This window comes from Pinus tabuliformis, chromosome X (genome assembly GCF_031772625.1).
Source record: "Pinus tabuliformis cultivar Carrire ecotype Pingquan chromosome X, CPIR1, whole genome shotgun sequence".
Classification (NCBI taxonomy): Eukaryota; Viridiplantae; Streptophyta; class Pinopsida; order Pinales; family Pinaceae; genus Pinus; species Pinus tabuliformis.
This window is the reverse complement of record NC_142308.1, coordinates 1,710,358,280-1,710,371,963: the sequence shown is the minus strand read 5'-3', so window position 1 is coordinate 1,710,371,963 and position 13,684 is coordinate 1,710,358,280. Positions and strand designations below refer to the sequence as shown.

The 13,684-nt window shown below is 37.6% G+C and overlaps 1 pseudogene; it reads right to left on the bottom strand.

Moving 5' to 3' along the window:
* Positions 1–6,985: 6,985 nt before the first annotated feature.
* Positions 6,986–7,861, bottom strand: LOC149146580 (ubiquitin-conjugating enzyme E2 1 pseudogene; annotated as a pseudogene).
* Between the last annotated feature and the right edge of the window lie 5,823 nt (positions 7,862–13,684).

Genomic DNA, 13,684 nt, shown 5'->3' with positions numbered 1-13,684 from the left:
TTGCCTCTGCCTGGACTATAGCAAATTATTTGGTGGCCTCCTAGGCTACCACGTGGCGACCTCCAGTTGGGCCACGCATAAACCCATGGTTGGCCATCATTCCAACCAATAAAAACCACTAAAATCTGACTAGTACAAATGTGCCACATGGCACAATATAACTCGCAGAGGATTCCATTGACCAAGTCAACATCCACATACCCTGCCCAGTCAGTGCCACGTCAGCAGTACAGAATGCTGACTGTGCTGTCTTTTTTTTTAAATTCACATGTTTGGGAAAGTGAACAAAACTCGTTTTTGGAGTCATACGGAGTTCGTTTCGCACAAATTGACTTGCATCAGATTAAGGATAGCGAGCACTACGCAGTCATCCAAGTTCCACACCAATCTGACAATTTTGAATTTTGAGCTATTTTTTGAGCACCTAATCATTCTTCCCCACTAGAAGCCTTTTGGGCTCCAAAATATCACTTTCAGTTGTCTAGCAGGTGAGTATACAGTTCCCTCACATTTCCAATCTTGATCCATTCATCATTGACTTGGAACTTGTGATCTACATGATGCTTGTCGTGCCTTGATTTGTACTTGCCTTTGCTCTTTTCAAGCTGATCTCACATTGTTTGATGTACCATTTGGAGTCATTTAATGAACGTTTCGGCTTTGCCCATGTTACCATCAATAGCAACATCCATCTTACCAATATGATATAATACATAATGATGCAAATGGTAAACAAATTTCTCCACTTGATTCCTTTGACTCAAGCTTGAACGTACATCTTGAAAGTATGTATTTTTCTGAACACAACTTTCATGCAAAACAAAATGATGCTTGAGGAAAGTAGTTATACAAACTATAGGCCTAGAAAGTACATCAACAAACTTGTCACTTATACCTTTCTTATACCTTTTGACCAAGTGGAATAGTAGAAGAAAACCCATCCAATGAAAGTGTCTTTGTCACTGCAACTTAAACATTGCACCATTGAAAATTTCTGAATGAAATGAAATGGGCTTACCATATTGCATAAAGGTTGCATCCATGGCATAGTCACATACATCAACCTGAAACTCAAATGACTTTTTCAATTTTATAAAAACATGTATAAAGGTTGAACTAATCTTTTGTTTCAAAGCATCAAATGCCTCTTGTTGTTTGCCTCCCCACTGGAAGACCTTTTGCACAACTGCCAAAGAATGCAAATGAGCTACAATAGAAGAAAAATTAACAAAATCTTTCCTCCAACATTGGGCTGCTCCCAAAAAACCTCTTATCCAAATGACTATCTTGAGAATTGACCAATCCATAATGGCATCAATCTTGGAGAGGTCTAACTTCAGCTCACCTTCTCCAATATCATTTCCCAAGTACATCAAAGAAGTTTTATCCAACATATACTTTGACATCTTCAATAACAAATGTTCTTGACATATGACATCAAGTATTTCTTTCTCACACATGACATGTTCATAATGAAATTTTTTGAAAATGAAAATGTCATCCAAGTAGACTATCATGTCTAAAAATGGTTTCAACACATCTTTCTTCATATGCATGAAAGTAGTAGGAGCATGGAAAATACCAAAAAGCATAACAAGCCATTCAAACAAACCTTTCTTGGTTTTGAATGTCATCTTCCATATGTCTCCTTCAACAACTCTACTTTGATGATAGCCACTTCTTGAATCCCATTTAATGAAATGCTCTCCATTCTTCTTGGACACCAAAATAATAGGTGCACAACATGGTGAAGGATATGGCCGAGTGATCCTTTTATTCAATAACCCATGGATTTTCTTTGTTATTTTTGCACTTTTCCTTCTTGACATCTGATGCATGTCAATGTTACAAAGAAAACAATTTTGCTGCAAAGGTATTTCATGTTGGATTCTCCTCTTGGAAGGAAATCCCTTTGCTTTTTGAAACATGTCATCATAATGGTTAACTACATCAACCAAATCAATTTTCAATTTTGAATTGCAACTATCAAACGCTTCATAATCAACATCAACATTGGGTTTGATTATAAGAAGCACTAAATTCTTGCTTGAATTCACTAGTCTTTTCATTTTCCCTGCATTAACTAATGAAAGATTTAGTTTCTTGCGATGAGCTCTCACAATATACTCCACACCATATTTGAACAAGTGCTACTTGTTTTCATGACAATAGAATATTTCTTTCCTATCATATAGGTAAGGACTACCCAAAACAATTCCTGATATATCAAGCGGTACAACATCTAATTCAACTCCGTCAATGAAGTTTGTTGTGATTGCAAACCAAAGAATACATTTTCTTATAACCTGTAAATTTGTATCCTTGCATATCCAACCCAATGGATATGGCTTGGGATGTAAAATGGTTTCAAGTTTAAGTTTTTTTACTAAATCATCAGATAGAAAGTTGGCTCGAGACCCACTATCAAATATTGTGTCAATTTTTGTCTGTTTTGATATTACCCTCACAAGAAATAATTCAATCCTTGTTTCTTCATTTGGAGTACTAGTGTGATAATTTGATATACTAGTGCTAGCAATGAATTATTTTCCCTTCACACCCATGGCTATAATTTTAGTTTCATCACCCGAATCGGATCCCAAATCCTCTTGAATGACGACAGTTGTCTTTTCTTTTCCTTTGTTGTTGAATTTCTTTAGTTTCATCTCAGGATGAAGCTTCCAACAATTAGCTTCATCGTGACCCTCTTTGGAACAATGTTTATATATTGTTTTCTATCCTTCTTTCTTAATAAATGCATTTTTCTTTCCCTTGAAACCCTTTTCTTTTTCTTTACCCTTAAATGGCTTTTTACTACCTTCTTTTGGAGTGTTTTTCCCTCTTGCCTCAAGATGAGTGGCTTGCACACACACATCATCTAGATTATTGGGATTAAACATTAAGATAGTATGCCTAAGGTAACTGTGTAAATCCCTATGTACTTCAGCAACATGTCTTGTAATTGAAAATCTACACCTAACATTAGAGACCTTTTTCTAAATTCTTGGGTGTAATCTTGCACATTTTGACCTTTAAGTTCTCTAAAGTTCTGCTAATTCATGATGGATTTCTGCATATAAACTAGAGGGTAGAATTGTCTTTTAATTTCAGCAATGAAATCAGACCAAGAAATTGAGATCTTACCATGTTTTTGTATCTCCTCTTGTGTCTTTGATTCCCACCATACTCGTGTTTCACCCTCCATTATCAAGGAAGCTAGATGAATCTTCATGTCATCCTCTTGAAGGTTTTGAATTCTGCAATAAACCTCCAACTGATGAATCCAATTATCAAGCTTCTCTGCATTCACTTCACCATTATACATGGGCAGCTCAAATTTAACATCAAGTTTTAGTAAGGGTGATTTACCAATTCCTTTTGAGGTATGTTGATGAGTATGAGTAAGGGTTGTGTTAGTGGAAGAGGGTGAAGATGCTTGTGAAGAAGAAGATGAAGAAGATGGTGGAGAGGGTGGAGGTTTACCTCCATTTCCATTACCTCCTCTTGAAGAACCTTCTCCTTTGGGAGGTTTGGAGCTTTCACCTTGCAGTCTGGTATTCCTCTCTTCATAGAGGACCTTCACCATCTCTGTCATATCAAAGAAATCTTTCCTGAAGACCTTCTCATCTTATGTCATGTTTGTAGGATCTCCTTCATGAGCCATACTCATCGGAGCCTCAACTCCAACTTGTGGAGAATTGGTGTTAGATATTGTGGCAACCTTGCCCTCCTTCCCCTTGACCCAACTTCAGGGCTTTCAACTAGCTTCCCTTCTCCTCTTTTGAGTTTTAACCTTGTAAGCATGACATAAACTTGCAAACAGTTAAATCCTTCTTGCACAAAGAAAACCTAGTGCTCTGATACCAAAATGATTTGATTAGGAATATTAGTTTTGTTGTGCTAAGATCCTCCTTGGATTATAAACAAAATTATATTCATGTGCTTAAGGATTCATGAATTTATTGCAAGTGAAAATGAGTTTTTATGTTAATTTTAAAAGCAATTTAACATAAATAAGAAATTGAGCAACACCATATAAATGTACAGAAAATCACAAACAACACATCACAACAGGAACATGATGAAGGATTTCACCCCTCCTGGGCTATGTCTCCTTGGTCCAGCTTCCAATGGCTTGGGCCTCTCTATTATGCTCAAAATGTGTAAAAATATGTGTTTACAATGCTCAAATGCTTTTGCAACCTGCTCCAATGAGTCCAAAATGTCCAAAAATGGCCATCTAGCCTCTTTTTGCTCCCAATTTGGTCGAAAACTGGAGAAGTTATGACCTCTCCTAGTTTTTCCACTATTCGCTCCACAAATTGCCCAAAATCTGGTCTCGAACCATCATTTTCACCAGAATTCCCGCTAACTGGCCACCAAATACACCGAAATCCGGGCAGATTTTCGGGTAGATAATTTTGCCACTAAGGCCTAAAAATGTGGAAACTAAGGTCATATGAAGGGCCATGCGCCCAAGGGCTAGCCCCCGGCACTGACCCCTTTCCTCCGACAGTCACATAGTTGTTGGCAGTTTAGAGCGGTATTCACATGGGTGGCTAAGTTCACAGGCTGGCCCCCATGGGCTAGCCCTACCTCCAAACTTTGTGGCATTAAATTTTATAAAGAACGCATAATAAATATGGTTAACAAACATTCGCGTGGTGCAATGGTAGTTGGCTCTGTTGTGTGTTGGGAGGTCGTGAGTGTAGGTTTTAACCCCATACAGAAATTACCTGCATACGAATTCTAAAAACAGAAAATAAACAATGGTGAGATCATAACACATAAAAGAAATATACACAAAGATTTTCCCCTGGATCCCAAAACTGGGACTACCAGATTGATTTTTCATTATTTTCCTTTCAATGTTACAATACATATAAATACATGCTGAAGCATCCATAAACCCCAATCCATTAACCCTGGATTAGAACATAACCGTAGTTCCCTTGACCGAATCTACAAAATACCATGGACCGAAAACCATCAAGCCCAAAACCATCCGCAAAATCCATGCACAAAACTATAGTTAGGTCTTTCCACCTAATATAGGGTCCAAAAAAAAAAATTATCGGGGCACCGCCGCAGACCCCGTAGAGGGGGGCTACTGCCCCCCTCAAACCCCCCAACAAAGGGGGCTCCACCCCCCCGGTTTCACTACTGGGGCTAGTCGGGGAAAGAATATAACACAACACAACATTCTCCCACTTGTTATTTTCTTTCCATAGGAGAGCTTAGTCATTGATCCAGCCCTGCAACGCCCATTGTTTCTCTACACCAAGAGAACTTCTCAGAGCTCATAGATTTTGTCAATGCATCTGCAGTATTCTTCAAAGTGTCCATTTTTTTGTCTTCTACCATATTCCTCACAAAGTGATATTGAACATCAATGTGCTTTGTCTTTGAATGATAAGCAGGGTTCTTTGCCAAGAAAATTTTACTTTGGTTGTCATAGTCTATCCTTATAGCTCGTTGTACTAACCCCATACTTGAACACAATCTCTGCAACCAAACTTCTTCCTTGCTTGCATGAGTGGATTTCATGTATTCTGCCTCTGTAGTTGAAAGTGCCACTACTGATTGTATCTTACTCATCCAACTGACTGCACCTCCAAATAGGTTAAACACATAGCCACTTGTAGATCTTCTCTTATCCAGATCTCCAGCCCAGTCTGCATCAACAAAGCCACGAATGTCCAAAACTTGTCCAATCCCAGTCTTCCTTGGGCTAGTTGTGGAAAGAATATAACATTACCCAACAGTGGACTATAGCAAAGTTTTTGGTGGCCTCCCGGGCCACCATGTGGTGGCCTCCGAATGGGCCACGTGTCAGTCTGTGGTTGGCCATCATTCCAAATAATAAAAACCACCAAAATCTTACCAGTAAAAATGTGCCACTTGGAACGATATAACTCACCAAGGAGCCCGTTGACCAAGTCAACATCCACATACCATGCCTAGTCAGTGCCAGGTCAGCAGTACGGACTGCTGACTGTGTTGTCCTTTTTTTTAAAATTTGCCTATTTGGGAAAGTGAACAAAACTCATTTATAGAGTCATACAGAATTCGATTTGCGCGAATCGACTTGCATCAGATTAGGGATGATCAACACTAAGCGATCGTCCAGGTTCCACACCAATCCGACAATTTTGAATTTTGAGCTATTTTTTGAGCACCTGATCATTGCAGGTGGAGCAATTAGCTGGATGTCAAAGCTTAGTTGGATGTAAAAGATTCAAGAAACAATTTCTTTGTCCACTACCGAAGTAGAGTATATAGCTGCTTCAGATGCTAGTAAAGAAGCAATCTAGTTGAAAGGTCTACTTGATGAGATTGGAAAGACGCAGGGGAAAGTGAATGTATTTGTAGCATAAAAACTTATGCTGATGCATGAAGACTGATAGCTTGTAGATTTAATTATAAAAATACACACAGGTATTTAATATAATAATTTATTAATATATATAAAATTGTATAATATGATATGAATGTACAATGAGGCCCCTGCTTTTATACCTCAGCAGGTGACCTTTCGTGAATGGGCATGTCTTTCGTGAATGGGCATGTCTTTTATACATGCCTTTTCACTTAATTTAATGATTATTTAACCTAAATAATATTTACTTATTTAATATTAATATTTATTTTATTTATCTAATTGTTATGAATTATATTCATAACATAGCCTCTCCCTTCGGAAGCTTTGTCCTGAAAGCTTTAACGCTGGGGATTTCCTTCACTAGTGTCTATCATCTCGACATATATAATCTAGCGTCTTATAGCTTGTCAGTAACATTCCCTTGGATTTTATTTTTTATTTTAATTTTAATTTTTTATTTTTTTTTAAGTATGAAAATTTAAAATTTTAATTACGCATTTTATCGTTTTCTGCTGGACTTGACCACGTGAAAAACGAGGTATTAATTTAGCACAACAGTCCTAATCGAAAAATTCTAATATTTATGAGCACGTTAATTTTCTGTTATACATTAGACAAGCTCTCTTCAACAACCTGGCGGACCCTTCTTTTATATTCTTTGACATCACTGAAGTAGAACTTAGCAGCGTCTTCATTCGCAGGAGAATCTGGATTTGGGTCAGGAAATAATGATTGAATTGAAGCGAGAACTGTTGGGACATCGTAGGCTGGGCACCACTTGTCTTGCAAAATGTCCAAGAAAATACCACCACTTTCATAAATATTCGGGTGAAACATCTTCGACACAAACCTCACCTTTGGAGGTGTGTTAGGGTAATTCTCCCTAAACTCGAGCATTAGCTTGAGTATGCCGCCATCCCATGGAGTGTCTGGAGGCTCGAAAATAACGGCATCCCATTTCATAAGATTGCCCTCTCGCAGTTCTGCGCTAACACCTGCAGGGGCGTCATCTTCCAGACTCTTCAGATCAGCCATCAATCTCTTCATGCATGCAGTAGACTTACTGCCTCCTGCCATCTTGGTTCCCTTCGTATTCATCCAATCCATGCATTCTGCGGTTTTCCAGAGATGTGCACCCAAGTCTGTCTCTCCGGGATTCTGCCCGTCCAAGAAAGCCGAAGGCAAGAGGGGGTCGACTGTGCGAATCGGAGCTATGGATTTCATTGAATTGATTTCTTCCGATTCGAGCTCGTGAAAAGAATTTTCCAGAATCCATGTCACCTCTGAAAATGGCTTGAACTGTTCCATAAAGAATTTCAGCAGAAAAGCGTAAGCGTTGGAAGGATGCAGAAAGGTCGGCAAATATGATATGTTGAGCAGTGGGAATCCTGGAATTTCTATGACCTCCGTGCTTTTCTCTTTTCCCTCTCGCCCGGCGTGGACATATGTTGGTTTATATTTTGATAAGTGAAACATCATTCTATCCGTTGACTTATGTATTGCCCAATCCGAACCGGTGCACCGAACCGATTTGCTACCCGCAGGGCCACGTATGAATCAGTGCCATACTCCACCTCTTGTCATTGACCTGGGGCATGTTGTTTTGGCAACGGACAACACTATCGGGTTTAACGAGTTTGCAGATTATTTGTCGTAGTGGGAACAATGCCCACGGATTTGCGGCTTGCGCTGGCGGAACAGTGGCCTGCCGGTTTAATTTCTCAGCGGACTATATGCGAGGGAGCCAGCGTTTATATGCCTCCTGGCTGTAATGTTCCTCCAACTCTCCTTTTTCATGGCGATCTTCTTCATCACCTATTGACGCGCCAACAACATTAGAGTATTCATTTCTTTCTTTCGTGGAATTTGATTGCTCCGAGTCTGGGGTTTTATCATTGGAGAATTCCTAAAACTAAAGCAGATGTTGACTGATCTGAATTAGCTTCACTGCGTTCTTTCATTTCAGTATCTTCCCCATCTGAAACAGATATTATCTATTGTATGGTAAACGCTTGGTTCTGAGCTGCTTCTTCCAATCCCTCATAGCATTGCAAGAGACACCTAGCAATGCTGACATCAGCCTCTACATTTTTGTCATCATTTCCTCCTATGAATCTTCTCGTGATAATTTTGGATTGTTCATATATGTTTCTCATTTTTCCAATTAAAGAACTATCACTTCCAATGTTATGAGTGGAACTACCATTTGTGTCACTTCCCCAGTAGGATCCCATTAATATTGAAAGGATATTCGGATAATGTTTCATTGTTGTCAATAGAGATACCAACTGATGATATAGCTTGTTCCTTGCACATATGTCTAGCATTGAATCATTGATCACAAAGTATTCTAAAATTCGACTAAGAATGTTTTCCCGACTGAGAAGAACATATGATGAGAAGCCTAAGAATGATTGTTTCGTAGCTTTATTATTAATAATATCTATTAATGATGCCAACATATTTTTTGCACGACAGTCAAGTTCCTTCTCAAACTTTCTCATTTTCTCGCCAGGGGTACTTTCACTTTTGCAACCACCAAATCCAGTACCAGCACTCCAGACAGTCTTCTTCCCCTGATTTGATTTGTCAAGAGGGGAAAAATAGCCACTCAATGATATTGTATCAATCCAGTCATGATCAATATCATGAGGTAGAATGCCAAGGTTGCTGTTAGAGTTAACAGTTCCAGGGGCACAGTCATTAGGGCTAGCAATTCCCATGGCATAGTCATTAGAGTTAACAGTTACTGCTGCATACTCATTAGAGTTAACAGTTATTGTTGCATACTCATTAGAGTTAACAGTTCCTCTCGTATACTCAGTATGAATTGATTCAACATCTTCCATTATCCATAAATTATGTAGTTTTCTGCTTCCCTATTAGGTTTAGATTCAGTCTCTGAATTAGAATCTTCAAAATCTTCTACAACTTCTTCTTCTTCACCTTCATCTTCACTAGATAGACACTCACTGACCTCACTTTGGTTATCCTCACCTTCACTAACCCCTTCCTCTTCAACTGAAATTTCCTTTCGACATGTTTTAATTTCTGCACATGAGTTTTCTAAATGCTGAAATACTTCTTGAATACTGATTTGTTCAACATAATCAAGATGTGAACGTAATGGCACATTGTGCGGCGAACTACGTTCAAAGGCCCACATGATTATATCGTGTGCCATGGCTTTGATACCACTGTAGCATAAAAACTTATGCTGATGCATGAAGATTGATAGATTGTAGATTTAATTATTAAAATACACACAGGTATTTAATATAATAATTTATTAATATATATAAAATTGTATAAGATGATATGAATGTACAATGAGGCCCCTTCTTTTATACCTCAGCAGGTGACCTTTCGTGAATGGGCATGTCTTTTAGACATTCCTTTTCATTTAATTTAATGATTATTTAACATAAATAATATTTAATTATTTAATATTAATATTTATTTTATTTATCTAATTGTTATGAATTATATTCGTAACAGTATTCTGTGACATTCAGAGTGTTATTCATTTGGCTACAAATCCATCTTATCACAGCAAGACCAAGCACGTTGATGTAATGTATTGTTTTCCGAGACATGTGATCAATGGCGAAAAAATAGCTCTGAAGAAGCTCCATACATGGGAGAATCATGCAGACATATCCATGAAGCGAGTTACAGTAGAGAAGCTTCAATGGTGTTTGGCTTCTCTTAGCTTGCAGAAGAGATGATGAATGGGCATGGGAAAGGGATTATGAAAATTGTTGTCAAGGCATAGATTGTTGAAATGTGACAACAAAGTAATCTAATATTGTAATTATGTGTAAATTTGATTTATTACCGGTCAGTCAGTTGTATAATGAGAAAGTGCTATGTAATGAAGTAAGCCCATATTAATTGGGATTTCCCAAGAGGCTTGTATCATTTATAATGCTGCTATGCTGAAACTGATGAATGTGGAGTAGGTACCTACTAAAGCAGGGTGGGAGGGCACGTCTCCAAAGGGAACCCGCTCCGAATGTTGCTCCAGAATTAAAATGGACATAACTCAGTCAATATAACTCAAAATATTTATTATAACCTGTTTTTGGAAATAAAAGGACCATTTTGCATCTTCCCATGTGTTGGAAATCCTTATCTGGACACTCTAGAATCTGAGATTTGCGCTGTAACGTTTCCACCATCACAAAAGTTATGAAAAAATAGATGAATTTAAATCAGTGATATCTCCCACATCCGAACTCTGATTTGACCCATTTTTTTTTTAAATTGAGCGATTTTTGAGAGGAGATCAAATATACAATCACTTTTGCGAAATTATGCACCAAAATTGCAAAAAAAAATGATAGGAGAGCCGCAATCCACGAATTGTTGTCAGAAACATTTCGACAACATAGCTGATTTTAAATCAGCGATATCTCCCTCATCCGGACTCCAATTCGGCCGATTTGTTTTTTGAATTTGGGTATTTTTTCACAAGGAATCTAGATATGATATTTTTTTGTAAATTTTACACCAAAAATTTCAGATTTGATCTACAAACTGGTCGCCACAAAACATTCCTACAAAAAAATGGAAAAAGAAAAATTCTTCCCGCTTGGTCGAAGAAAATGCTCTGTGGATGACATAGAACATGCCTGAAATTTGTTGAATATTGCTGCAAAATTTGAAACTAAAATATGCATCAAACCCTCATTCCCATGGAATCATAACCTTCTCTGATACCAAAGATCCAGATCGTGGGGGGAGGCCCCAAAGATCTTAAATATTCAAATGGATGTTGGGGGGGGGAGCCACCAAGATCTGAAAAAATAAATTGCCACAAAAAATAGGAGAATGACCAATAAACAAAACCACAAAGAAACTTTTTATTAAAACCAATAATAACTATAAAGGCTACATTGTGGCAAACAATCTATCCTTTTAAAAAATGTGACTTGTTACTTATAGTATTTTTCAGTTATAATACCACGGGTCAATTCCATGAGTGAATGAATACCATGGGTGGATGTCACAATACCACGGGTCAATTCCATGGGTGAATGAATACCATGGGTGGATATCATAATACCATGGGAAAATACTATGGGTGAATGAATACCATGGGTGGATGTCAATTACAATACCATGGGTGGATGCCACATACAATACCATGGGTGGATGAATACCATGGGTTGATGCCATTTTCTATTCGAATCATGTGATTGGTTGATATTAATGTTGAATATACCCAGAACTTCCCAATGGAGCTTCTACATTTCCTTCCCATGGTTTTGAGGCCAGGTTATATAGGGAATGGTAATTTTTTCTATATAATTGCTGGTAGACTCTTGTGTGAGACTGAAAGGGTTAGATCACATCTTTTTTGTCTAGACACGTGCATCTTGATTTAGATTTTTGGAAAACAATAGGAATAACGAGGAAGGGGCAACTTCTGAAGACATTGATCTCGAAATATCCATATACATGCAATTTCATGATATGTTTATGCATTTTGAAACAGTTTGGTGCTTGTCTCTATTCAATTCTCAATACTCTTAATACTCTTAATCTAATACTCTTCATGCACATGTATTATTTTTCTAGTTGTAGCCAACATTAGCACTAAATAAATTTTTAAGTCTCTCACAAGTGTGATTTGTAGCTGGTATGCCTTCGGAGTTTTTTGCTACCTAAACTAGAGTAATGATCAACTTACTGGAATAGAAAACATTGTAGTTCTTTATAAAGATACTGGGCTGGATTTATCATTAGCTTCAGAGACCGACACAACAATAGTGCCACTGGAGGGAGAAACAAATTTCAACTTTGGAAATTCAGCCACTCTTCAGGAGTTGGAAGGTAATTTTTATGTTTGCTCTGTATATGACTCTGGGCCAACTTGATGCAAATCTGATTTGAATGTTTGGATGACAGGGAATCAAGTTCAACGATTAAAGGATTGTTGTATTCAAGATTATGGACAACCAAATGGTAATAATGGAGTAGATTCAATATGGAATGATGGTCTTCTTGCTTGCATCGATTTTGGTTGGAGGTCAGACAACAATCTGTCAGCATTAAATCTAGACCAAATCACAATAAACTCAATGGAGGATGAGTCATTGCGTGGAAGATTCTGCTTGCAAAAATGTGTGGAAAATATCAAGGGGAATTATGCTAAACAAAATTTAATTTATTTGGAACCTGTGAGTCCTTGTGAAAAAGTAAAGGAAAGAGGAATTTTTCCTCTTTTGCCACCTAGTCAGATTGCTCGAAACAATCGGTCTCTTGCTTCTCTCAAGGAATCCCCTTTTGCAAGAACCAAGGGATATTAAATACCAAAATTCGGGTATAGGATGCAGCAAAGTGAATAGTAATAATGGATGTCAGATTTCAGGAGAGGAGCATCTTTCCTGTGCAGATATCTCTGCCAAGGATTACATGACATCTAGTGAAACAAGCTTCATGAATGTTGTCCATAATTCGACTCAGACAAGACAAGAGGAGTTTTCAGATGCTTTTCAAGGCAAGTCATCAAATTTGTTAAGTTCATCACTTCATAAGGGTCTGGCCAAAATTGGATTTTTCTTTGCACCTTGCACTGGTATGAGTTTCATTGGTGTTTTATAGTTGGCAAGGGAATTGCACCATAAATGAAGTACGAATTTAGTAGCGTTCAAGAAGTTCAACTTCCTTTGATCATATCTCCTAAAATATCATGACCTATGATCTGAAAACTAGACCAAAGGACAAGAGGATTTCCCCTCACCATGGTCTAAGTTTAAGCTTTTGGAACCTCGTCGAAGAGAATTTATAGAAAAAATTCCAACATGATCTGTTTGAAGAACAATTTTAGGAGTGTTAGGGAAGATCGACCCCCTCTAATCATATCTCCTAAAATATCATGACCCAAGATCTGAAAACTAGACTAGAGAGTCAATATGATTTCTCCTCACCATAGTCCAAGTTTCAGCGTCTAGAACCATCCAAAAGAGAAGTTATAGTAAAAATGTGAGAAATTTTAATCATAAAACCTTGCATATCCACATGCACATATTAACTTGCACATAAAAATAAAGATATATTTCTTGCAATCTCAAGGTAGAATTTTAATATAATCCATAAAACATTCAACACATTTTTCCTATTGATTTGATGCAACAGTTTCCTACAGCCATGCAAGATTATCAAAGAGCTATACATCAATTTGATAAAGAACTAAATCATCATATTCACAGTTGAAAAATTAATAACACTTATTGAGATCTAACAATGGCTAAAACTGAAGGTGGGACTTCGATTTTCCACCCAACCATAGACTAG